Source organism: Manduca sexta, chromosome 17 (assembly GCF_014839805.1).
Source record: "Manduca sexta isolate Smith_Timp_Sample1 chromosome 17, JHU_Msex_v1.0, whole genome shotgun sequence".
Classification (NCBI taxonomy): Eukaryota; Metazoa; Arthropoda; class Insecta; order Lepidoptera; family Sphingidae; genus Manduca; species Manduca sexta.
Genome location: NC_051131.1, coordinates 6080837 through 6090762, shown reverse-complemented (window position 1 = coordinate 6090762; position 9926 = coordinate 6080837). Strand labels below are relative to the sequence as shown.

The following is a 9926-nucleotide window of genomic DNA, read 5'->3' as shown; positions in this document are numbered from 1 at the left end:
TCGAATTTTAATGGTGTTTTCACAGAAGGATTTCTTTTTTGTACTAATTGCTGTCACATATTAAAAATGCACAAAATCAAACATAATCAAATATCTTATTGCGTCAAATTACAAGTTTTCGTATCGTCTTATAGCATTTTTTTATAAATGACAACAATCGCTGTTTTTCGCTTCATCTCAAAAAAGGACCGACCATAACAAAGTTTTTCATACTCGGAATCGGATTTGATTTGATTAGGATTGTTGATTGAAAACGGCTGTAATATAATGTTTAGGTTCTATCTACAATTGTTAGAGGACACTATACGTTAAATGAGAGATTTTTGCGGCCGATTCTCGAACATTTTGCCACGCATGACTGGCTACATGATTTACTATTCGAAGTGTACACGCGCGAAATGTTCATGGTGACGTATTTCAGTTCCAAACACGTTCATGGGGCGCTGTTCATATTAACATACAAAACTTTACTTTTACGAATCTATAACTTAAAGTATATTAAAACGCAAATATTCGCTAGAGAAACAGAAGTCACGAGTGACGTGAAATTTGGAAGTTATTGTTAGGTGTTGATTTTGAGTACTAAAGTCTCACTGGAAGTAAAGAGGGCGGATGTAGTTAGTGCCTGGCTTAGTCGGCCATAACTTTTGACACGAGCTTTATCAGTCTACAAATCCTAAACGATAAAACTGATTATAATTAATAATTATTGCTTATAAACTGTTTTTTCTAATATGTCTATTATAATCATTTCAGCACATATGTTTATTAACTTTTATTGACAGTTAGCTTTGTGATATTTTATCAATGCAATATACTCAGACCAGGTCACTCGAATATTTTGCGCCTACATTGACATACTTTGTATCATGAATACAATACAGTTATTCTTCTTCGTGAGTTATGAATTATAATTGTAAAAGTTCCGGTATTCAAGATTCGCAGAAATATGTTTTCCTGTATGAAACATTTCGTTTTAAGCAGGACACCCCTACGCTATCTATGATGTCTTCTAGAATTTTACAAAATAAATAACGCCTCTTACGACACGAACTTCAATAATACGATCGTTCTTGTCGTATTTTTATGCCAAATTTATGGGGGCCGGTCATCCAAACAGCTTTGATGGCCAGTGCATTTGGTACCCAAGCTGTCATGTATCAGCCTATTGCTAAGATAAAAAACGTAGGTATTTTCGCACACTTGTCAATGTAATATGGTATTCCAACTCGTATTTTTACTAAGTACCCAGTCGTACTTTAATCAGATATTTCGTCACATAAAATCTAGAACTGAATAAGTTAAAAGCCTTTAAAGTCGTAGGGAAGGGATAAGTGTAAAATTACTGAAACTGGATTTATTATCGAAATAGTGACTTCATCGGGTATTTCGACGCGAGCGTAAGAGATAGCGGGACAAACCCACTACGTACGGACTTTTCCTTTTAGCAATATCTCAAATACCAATTACTCTGCCCTATTTTTCAACCAGTTTGATGGTTTTACAGACGAATTTTTTTTCTGTGTTATTTGTCATTACCTACTTATGCATAATTCAATGCCTTTATAAAGCGAAACACAGTCAATTACTCTATTTGTGGGAGAAATTGTTTAAATGGTGGTAAGTCTTAGGCGTCTTTCATGTATAAGAGTCCGCCTGGGTAGGTACCACCGCAATATCTATTTATGCCGCCAAGCAGCAGTGTTTAGCCACTGCTGTGTTTCGGGATTTAAAGGACATTGTAGCCAGTGTAACTACTGGACATAATGAGACTTAACATCTCACGTCTCAAGATGGCGAGCGCAGTGGAATACCAAACAATACTTTGTAATTCAAGGTGTTGGATGGTGTTTCTACTGTTTATGGGCGGTCGTATCACGTACCATCAGGCGAACGGCAAGCTCGTCTCGTCATTTGAAGCAATAAAAAAATCAGCATGAGGGTGAAATGTTACCGCTAAAAAAATATGTAAAAAAATTGCGACCCGTAAATAAATGGAATTAAGAATTTCTCGTAAAATATTTGCGTATCTCAATAAGATAGGTGAATTATGTGACAAGCCACATATTTTGTTGATAACGGAATTACGTGTACTTATTATCTGTGTTATTTGATTATTAGGAACATCGACTTAAATATTACGTGTTTTAAAAACAATTCATTGATAAATATGGTATGCGATCATTACAATGAACAGATTACCGAAAATATTTGCTGTGGATCCTGTTTGTGTAATAAGTACCTACTATACACATACTATCTATATAGTTTCAAGTATTTTCCTTACCGCTGATTTTAGTTGAACTTAAAACTTGGTTTATGTTATATAATGTTTATAAATAATTGATATCTTTTTGAAAAATAAACTTTTAAGTGGTAATACTGTAAAGTCGAGAAACAATAAAACAATATCGTTACAATGTTGACAAGTGTTTGTAGTTTATTATCTAATTATAATCGAATGTGATTTGCGACAGATAGCAACCGAATCTGTGTTGGTCACGGCAACATCTTATAATAACATTGATCATAACACGAAAGTGCCTACTAGGAAGATGCGGTTTGTTTTCAGTACCCTTGCATAGTCAAAATACTGTTGAGTTAAAATATTCATTGGGGACTGTTTCCATATATTTATGGCTAAGCAATAATTCCGTTTAATTATATCCACGCCCGTGTATTGTTCGCTCCGGCTCATTCGCTAAATGGATCTATTTATTTCCTAATAATACCTGTAACAACAAAACTTGTATTTATTTGTATTGATGGGCTAAGTCCGTCTAAAGCAAATAAAATATATGATATACTTATATATTATTTCTGTAATCAATATCCAATTTTATGATGGTTTTTTTATTGGGAAATTGATTAATTAGTGGCGGGTTGTAACTACGCAGGCGTTCCCCTGACATTGACGTCTCGGGACCAATTATGATGTCACATCCTAGGATGACATTCATATACCAGGTAGCCAGCTACCTGGTATTAATGTTGAGTAGGACATACAAGAGGCGGTACATTTGTCCGGGACATGACGTCAAAATGTAAGAGTGGCTCAAAATTATATATTGTACTACTTCAAATTTTATGACGCGGCAGTCGCGTTACTTATTCTTCGTCTCTGGTAAACTGTAGGACGAGGACAGTGAGATAGAGAACCGCATGCTACAAATTACAGTAGGACGTTATTTTACAATGGACATTACATTACTGCGTTTCGAGTCGCGAGCGAGAGGGAAATATTTTGAGGGTTAACATTACAAAATACTGTAAGATACGCATTGAAGCGCCGAGCCTCGCTACGCCTCGCCTCATTTGAAGTAGGACGTTGTACCGGCTCAATGCTAAAAAGAGGCTACTCTTACAAACTCTTTTTTATGTCATGTCCTACCCAACTCTACCTGGTATATGAATGTTATAAATATTTTGCATCAATAAAACAGTAAAACAATCGTTTAAATAACAACGGCTACATCAATGGCGTGTCGTCATGTCACTTATAAAATGACGTTTCATTTGTATTATCAATTCGCCGAATTATCAATATCAAATATAAAAAGAAAAAATTAATTGCATTTTCAGTTAACAATGGCTCCTGGTTGACTCATTCCGACTTTGATAATAACTACATCATAATTGATTAAAGTCCATTAGTATCCTTTTGTAGAAAATGGTGTTCGTAAAGATAGCATCGCTAAACGTTAATTTGAATTACGTGTTTACTTTTAGAAAATATAGGAACGACTAGCAATTATCATGATCATAAAATGGTTATGAACTGACATATAAATTATTTTAAATACAATCAGCCTTTCGTAGATGAATAGATAATTTAATATTAACGTACGCTTATTAAGAAGTCTACAGGATCATTCAGTATTGTCATTTATTTTTGTTAAGTGGCACTTGTCTAATCTGCTAATTCATATCTTACCCAAAAGAATTGTTGGAATGTGTAGTTATTATAGATAGTGATAATGAAAAAATGGTTTTCCCTTAAGTGGGAGCTTTAGTACTCAACTACGCGATGCGTGCACTCCGTCATTTATTCGTTTTAATACAATAAAGGAATTGCGAGAAATATTTATTCTTCCAAGAAACTAATAACTTAAAAAATTCTTGTTGAATTACGTTCCTCGTATACAGACAAAACCTTTTGATTTATTAACTTAAGTGCACTCACCTTGAGAACTGGTCAATAACACGAATATTGGTTAATTTCTGTTTGCATGTTTTTTTACCAATACCATATTTGCACATTAAAAATATGAAAAACTTGACTCTAATTTTCTTCAGAATATTAAGGTAAAATTTTTAAAGATTGAGAATACCAGAAAGGCTGTGTCCTGTTGGTAAATGATTCATCAGCGTTTCGCCCGTGACCATATAAACCGTAACTGTATTAAGAAATCATGAATGCGTTGCGGACATTTGAGGAAAATATGTTGTGTATGTCTCGCTTTCCAAATCTTCATGTTAATACCTATTGGTTAAACGACCTTTGAAAATAAATAATAATTTATACATTTTGGCTATAGAATCTGCGTAAGTTGGTTTTCGCGGTCAGCTTAATCCCTATAAATTTATGTGTTTTAGTTTATATCGAGTTTTCCTTATGTTTAGCGGTTCTAAAGAAATACTATAATGGTTTGTGTAAAAATAATCTAATCTATAAAAGACATGCGTGCTGAATGTAACATCATGATAAATGCGCAATGAAATAGTTACGAGTACATATAAATTAATGGTATAGTTGCTCCTAAGAATATAATGGACCACCCACAAATGTTTTGATTGCGTGTTGAAAGTTCAAATTATGTCTGTGATGGATGTGACGCTGTTTTTATTGGATTTTGGATGTTATATTATTGTCCGCCTTGTTGTTAAAATGTGCTATGTGGGAAATACGTTGCGTATCACGATTTACATAACAACTGTTTATTTATTGGCAGTAACCTGCGAGCCTAAATGAAAGTAATTTAGTTTTTGCACTACGTTGAATAACAGGTTTCGAGCGATCAAATAATTTAAATCACTTGTGAAGTGTGAGTGCATGATTGCACGTATCCACCTAATATGCACGTACTCCTAATATGCGCGCATTACGCATATTATGAGTAGGTGGAGGAAAATTCTTAGGTGTTAATTGTGCATGTAAAGGGGTTATTTGCGATGTAGCCGGGCCGCATGTGCAATGTGCAACTGTTTACAAAGAATTTGCGTTAAATTTACGTTCGCGTTGAGTTTTAAGTGATGGCGCATTGTATGTATAATGTATGTTATCTAAAATCTTATAGAATATGTTTATTTTTATCGTGTTAAAACAAGTTATTAATTTAGTTTAATTAACTATTGTTTGTAAAGATTATTATTTTTTACTGGTTTGTTAAGTTTGGTAAGAATTAAAAGAATCAATTTACTTTACGAATTTGATTACCTTAAACCCATTCAGCACATAGATTTGGTCCTGGATTGACATGTAGGCTGCTTATTGTTCCGGAAAATTGCACAGTACGACTTCTATTCTGGAAATAATTACACGCGCGCCGAGGTGCAAGCAAAAACTAGTACAAAACAAATTGTCTCGTACTATAACCGCATTTGTAGCGGTCGTAAACGTTAAGGTGACAGGACATAAATAATAATAAACACTGACTTACTACCAAGTGGTAATGTGTTAGGTAATCTACATCTACATAAATAACATAAATGAATCCCTATTTTCCTTGGTCACGCCATCACGCGTGAACGGCTGCACCGATTTCGCTATTTTTTTTTGTTGTGTTTGTTATGGTCAGGGAGAAGGTTCTTATGAAAGAAAACATTTAAAAAAATGAGCGGAAAATTAGAAAATTTAAGAAAACTTAACGAAAATATTAATTTTATATAACTGTCAATTGTTTGAAATAACTGTCAGTGATTGACAGAATACTCGCTGCAAATTCCTAGTTAAGACGGGACAACGGTTGTCGGGTCAGAAAATTTTATATTAAATTAGCTACGTACATTTCTGTAAAGCTCTGATTCACTATGTCTTCGTAACACTTTCCGAATATAGTATTTAGAATATCAGCTCGGGTACAAATTTATTGAATCTTATTTTATAAACGCACTTTAAATATTTTTTACACATACTCACGTCTTTTATTAACGAAGGGGTACGTAGGTTGCAACTAGTGCATCCACTCTTTGCCGTGTACATTTCATTTCATGGTGTGATAGGGAGGCGGCGAAAGTTTAGTTGAGAACGGAACGTTTTATCTAGAAGGACTGCAGGTTCAAACCCCTGGCACACACCATTGACCTTTCGATGTTATCTGTATTGTTTATTAATTATCGTTCACTATGACGGTGGTCTGAAACATCGTGAGTAAACTTACATACCTAAGAGGTCTACACTAGGCTTTGAAGGTGTACGAAGTTGCCTAACCCGCACTATGCAAGCGTGGTAGACTAAGGCCTTATCTGTTTCGTTAGTGGAGGTGGCCAGGGCACAGCAGTGGGACAGTATAGGTATAATACAGGGCTGGTATTATGATTATATGTTGTAGAGGCGAGCCTATCGCCATATCAGATACTAATTTTATGATCTGGGCTCATACTGATCTAGGACATACTAAGTACAAATATCACTCTGTAGCATATTCAATTTAGAATTTTGGAATAAATATGAATGCTAGATCCGAGGAAGCCTAAATATAAATATAACAGTGAAAATTTATATATACCGGTTAGGTCGTGTGGAATATATTTGAAAACAAAATTTTAAATATATTGCTTATCATATATTATTAGCAGACCGCCCTGGCTTCGGGTAGCAGAGTGCTTACTTTTTTTGGGTCGTACTAATACTAATGAATTATACCCACACGTAATATGTAACCGAATGAAATAAGAGACAGATGCGGCGGGGAGACTTTGTTTTATGCTTTGTAAGGATGTGGCTTCAAAATTGTCATTTTCTATAATGTTTATTTTAAAGTATACTGCAAAGTTATGATCAATCTAAACGTAATTACTTAATTTTAGCGCAAAGATTGAAATTACTACTTTTATAAATTACTTGCCTGTAAGCTCTCATAATTTCTCCATACTGTTTACAAAGAAAGTACTTATAAGACCTAACCAACGCGGCGCAATTGTTTTGTGTACGTCGATAATATTATCTCCCAAGTATTTTGAAGATATTTAAAGAAAGTAAAAGAGTCAGCATTAAATTAATTACATGGAACTCTAAATTTTCAATTCTTCTATCTTTAAAACAAAACAATTATTTATATTCGTACGTACCTTCTGAGGTAGGAATAGTTCACGGTGATAAAATTTACTGAAAAAATGCAGTTTTTATGAATGTTCTTGTTTCGGAACACAATAGCCGCGGTAAGGAGTGGATATGTGAATATATTCAAGTCACGGGCTCAGTAGCTCAACGTGCGCGGCCTTGAGTGCACGACGTGCAGACTGTAGGGCTTATCTTGGTGCGGCACCAGCGGCACGCTTCACTTGATCAGTGACCGCCGCCGCGGCCGCAGCACCGAGCGCCGACCCGCGACCCGCCACACGCCGCACGGCGCACGCTCGTCTTGTTTACATACGATATGCCGGCACGCTGAGCGCTTGACCGACTCGTGGGATTCCCAATTTTTCGAAAACGCTCTTTTACCTGGAACAGTCAGTGTTGAAGCAGTGAAAATGTGGATCAGTGTATATTTGGTTGTGATAATACTTTTATTAATCCTCTTACTGGCAGTTTTTCATTACACTAGCAAAGGAAGAAAATATTGGCTCCGCAGAAATGTGCCGTACAGAGAACCTTGTCCAATATTTGGAAATTTTGGAGCGACGTTTACAATGAGACGAAGTTATACAAAAATGTTGCAATATTTTTACGATAAATATCGGCATGAGAGATACGCAGGCATTTCCCAAGCTCGAAGGCCAACATTGATGTTGATTGACTTGGACACGGTGAAAAATGTTCTTTCAAAAGAGTTCGCGAACTTCAGTGATCGGGTGTCGGTGTCGACGGACACGCAGCGGGAGCCACTGCTACGAAACTTGGCTAACATGAGCGGGGCAGAGTGGAAGGCGATGCGACAAATAGTTACACCAACTTTTCATCTGCTAAAATGAAAGCTATGTTTCCTCTTATAGCAGATTGTGCTAATACGCTTAAAAATATTCTTCATGAGGAATCACTGGATGAACTCGATGTCCCTAGTATAATGACTAGATTCACGACCGACGTGATCGGCAGCTGTGCTTTTGGTGTTGATCCCGGTTCTCTAAAAGATGTTGACTCACCATTTCTGAAGATGTCTCAAAAATGTTCAAAATCGATCGGGTAACAATTTTAAAACGATACTGTCGCACTTTCTTCCCGCGTTTGTTCAAGTTCTTGAATCTCAAATCTTATTCTCAGGATGTAGAAACCTTCTTCACTACCATAATAAAGCAAGTACTAGAGGAGAGGCGCTCTTCTGGTGTACAACGACATGACTTTCTTCAGCTAATGTTAAATGTACAAAAAACTGAATCTAGTTTTCCTATGACTGATGCGTTAATCACTTCTAATTCATTTATATTTATGCTAGCCGGTTTGGAGTCATCGGCTACAACGTTGTCATTTTGTTTATATGAACTGGCAAAAGACAAAGACATTCAAGATAATTTAAGAAAGGAGATATCTGAATGTATCGGAAGATACGGTGGATTAAATTACGAAGCAGTATGTGCAATGCGATTGGTTACCCAAGTTGTTCTGGAAACTTTGCGATTGCACCCACCGACGCCGCTCACAACAAGGCTCTGCACCTCTCCTTGTACCCTATTGGGCACAGATCTAGATGTGAGGCTCAAGGATCCTATCCTCGTACCACTATATTGTATTCAAAGGGACCCACAAAACTTCCCAAATCCGGATAAGTTTGATCCAGAACGATTCAAGGAAGATTCAAATCCTCCCGGGTTCATGGCTTTCGGCGATGGTCCGAGAGTTGCCCAGGTTAGTTGCTATTTTTGATTAATTAGTGACATTTTCTGAATTTACTATAGTTTTATGTTTAAAATGAAAAGTTCCTTGCCTGAACTAAAGTAGATATAGACATAAACGATTAAATGTTTGGCAAAAAGTTTGTATTTACTAAAGTGTTTTGCTCGGTAACGAGCCACTTTGAATCACATTACAGTTTTGCAGCGAGGTCGTATGCTAAGATTACTATTATTATAACACACATTAGTGACCAGTTCATTGTTTTTCCATTCTTTCATTGTTCAACGATGAATCGAAAAAATTAATAAACACATTTGATTCATTTAAAAGACAAAACATCGCACGATGCCGTCAAGGTATGCATACGATCATTATTCAACGTATTATAATAGTTCTGTTTAGCTATCATCACAAAAGTGTTTCTAGAATAGGTACATTACTTTTATATTTTACGAGTTGTAGGAAGTAGTTACTCATCAACGTTTATATAATGAATGTTGATTACTTGGTGCAGTTTAGAGTATTCAGTAACGATACTTTGTGAACTCCAGGAGCGCGGTTTGCTCAGCTGACGGTGGCGGCGGGGCTGTCCGCCGTGCTCACCACCTTCGAGGTGGAGCCGTGCGCGCGGACCACTCCCACCATCCACTACGACCCGCGCAGCGTCATGCTCAAAACAAAGGCGGCATATGGCTTAAATTTAAACACTTAAACGAAAACACAACAAGCTTTAATTAATTTATAATAGATATCCATTTGTTACTATTAATTGTATGTAGCTTTAACATGATTGTACTTATGAATTATTGTGTACAAAATAATATATAGTTTTAATTAAGTGAATGTATATGACAATTATAGTTTATTGACTTTCTTCTCGATGACACATGCTTCGGATACTGTTATCGAGTTATTATAACAAATGTTCCGTTTT

At 35.9% G+C, this 9926-nt stretch overlaps 1 long non-coding RNA gene and 1 pseudogene across 1 annotated transcript; one reads left to right on the top strand and one right to left on the bottom strand.

Moving 5' to 3' along the window:
• Window positions 1–2414: 2414 nt before the first annotated feature.
• LOC115453812 lies at window positions 2415–7436 on the bottom strand. Its single transcript, XR_005112494.1, has 2 exons — window positions 7291–7436; window positions 2415–2732 (listed from the first exon to the last, which is right to left on the bottom strand). It is a non-coding gene; the product is annotated as an uncharacterized LOC115453812 (long non-coding RNA).
• On the top strand, window positions 7423–9854 carry LOC119189583 (annotated as a pseudogene).
• Window positions 9855–9926: the final 72 nt, after the last annotated feature.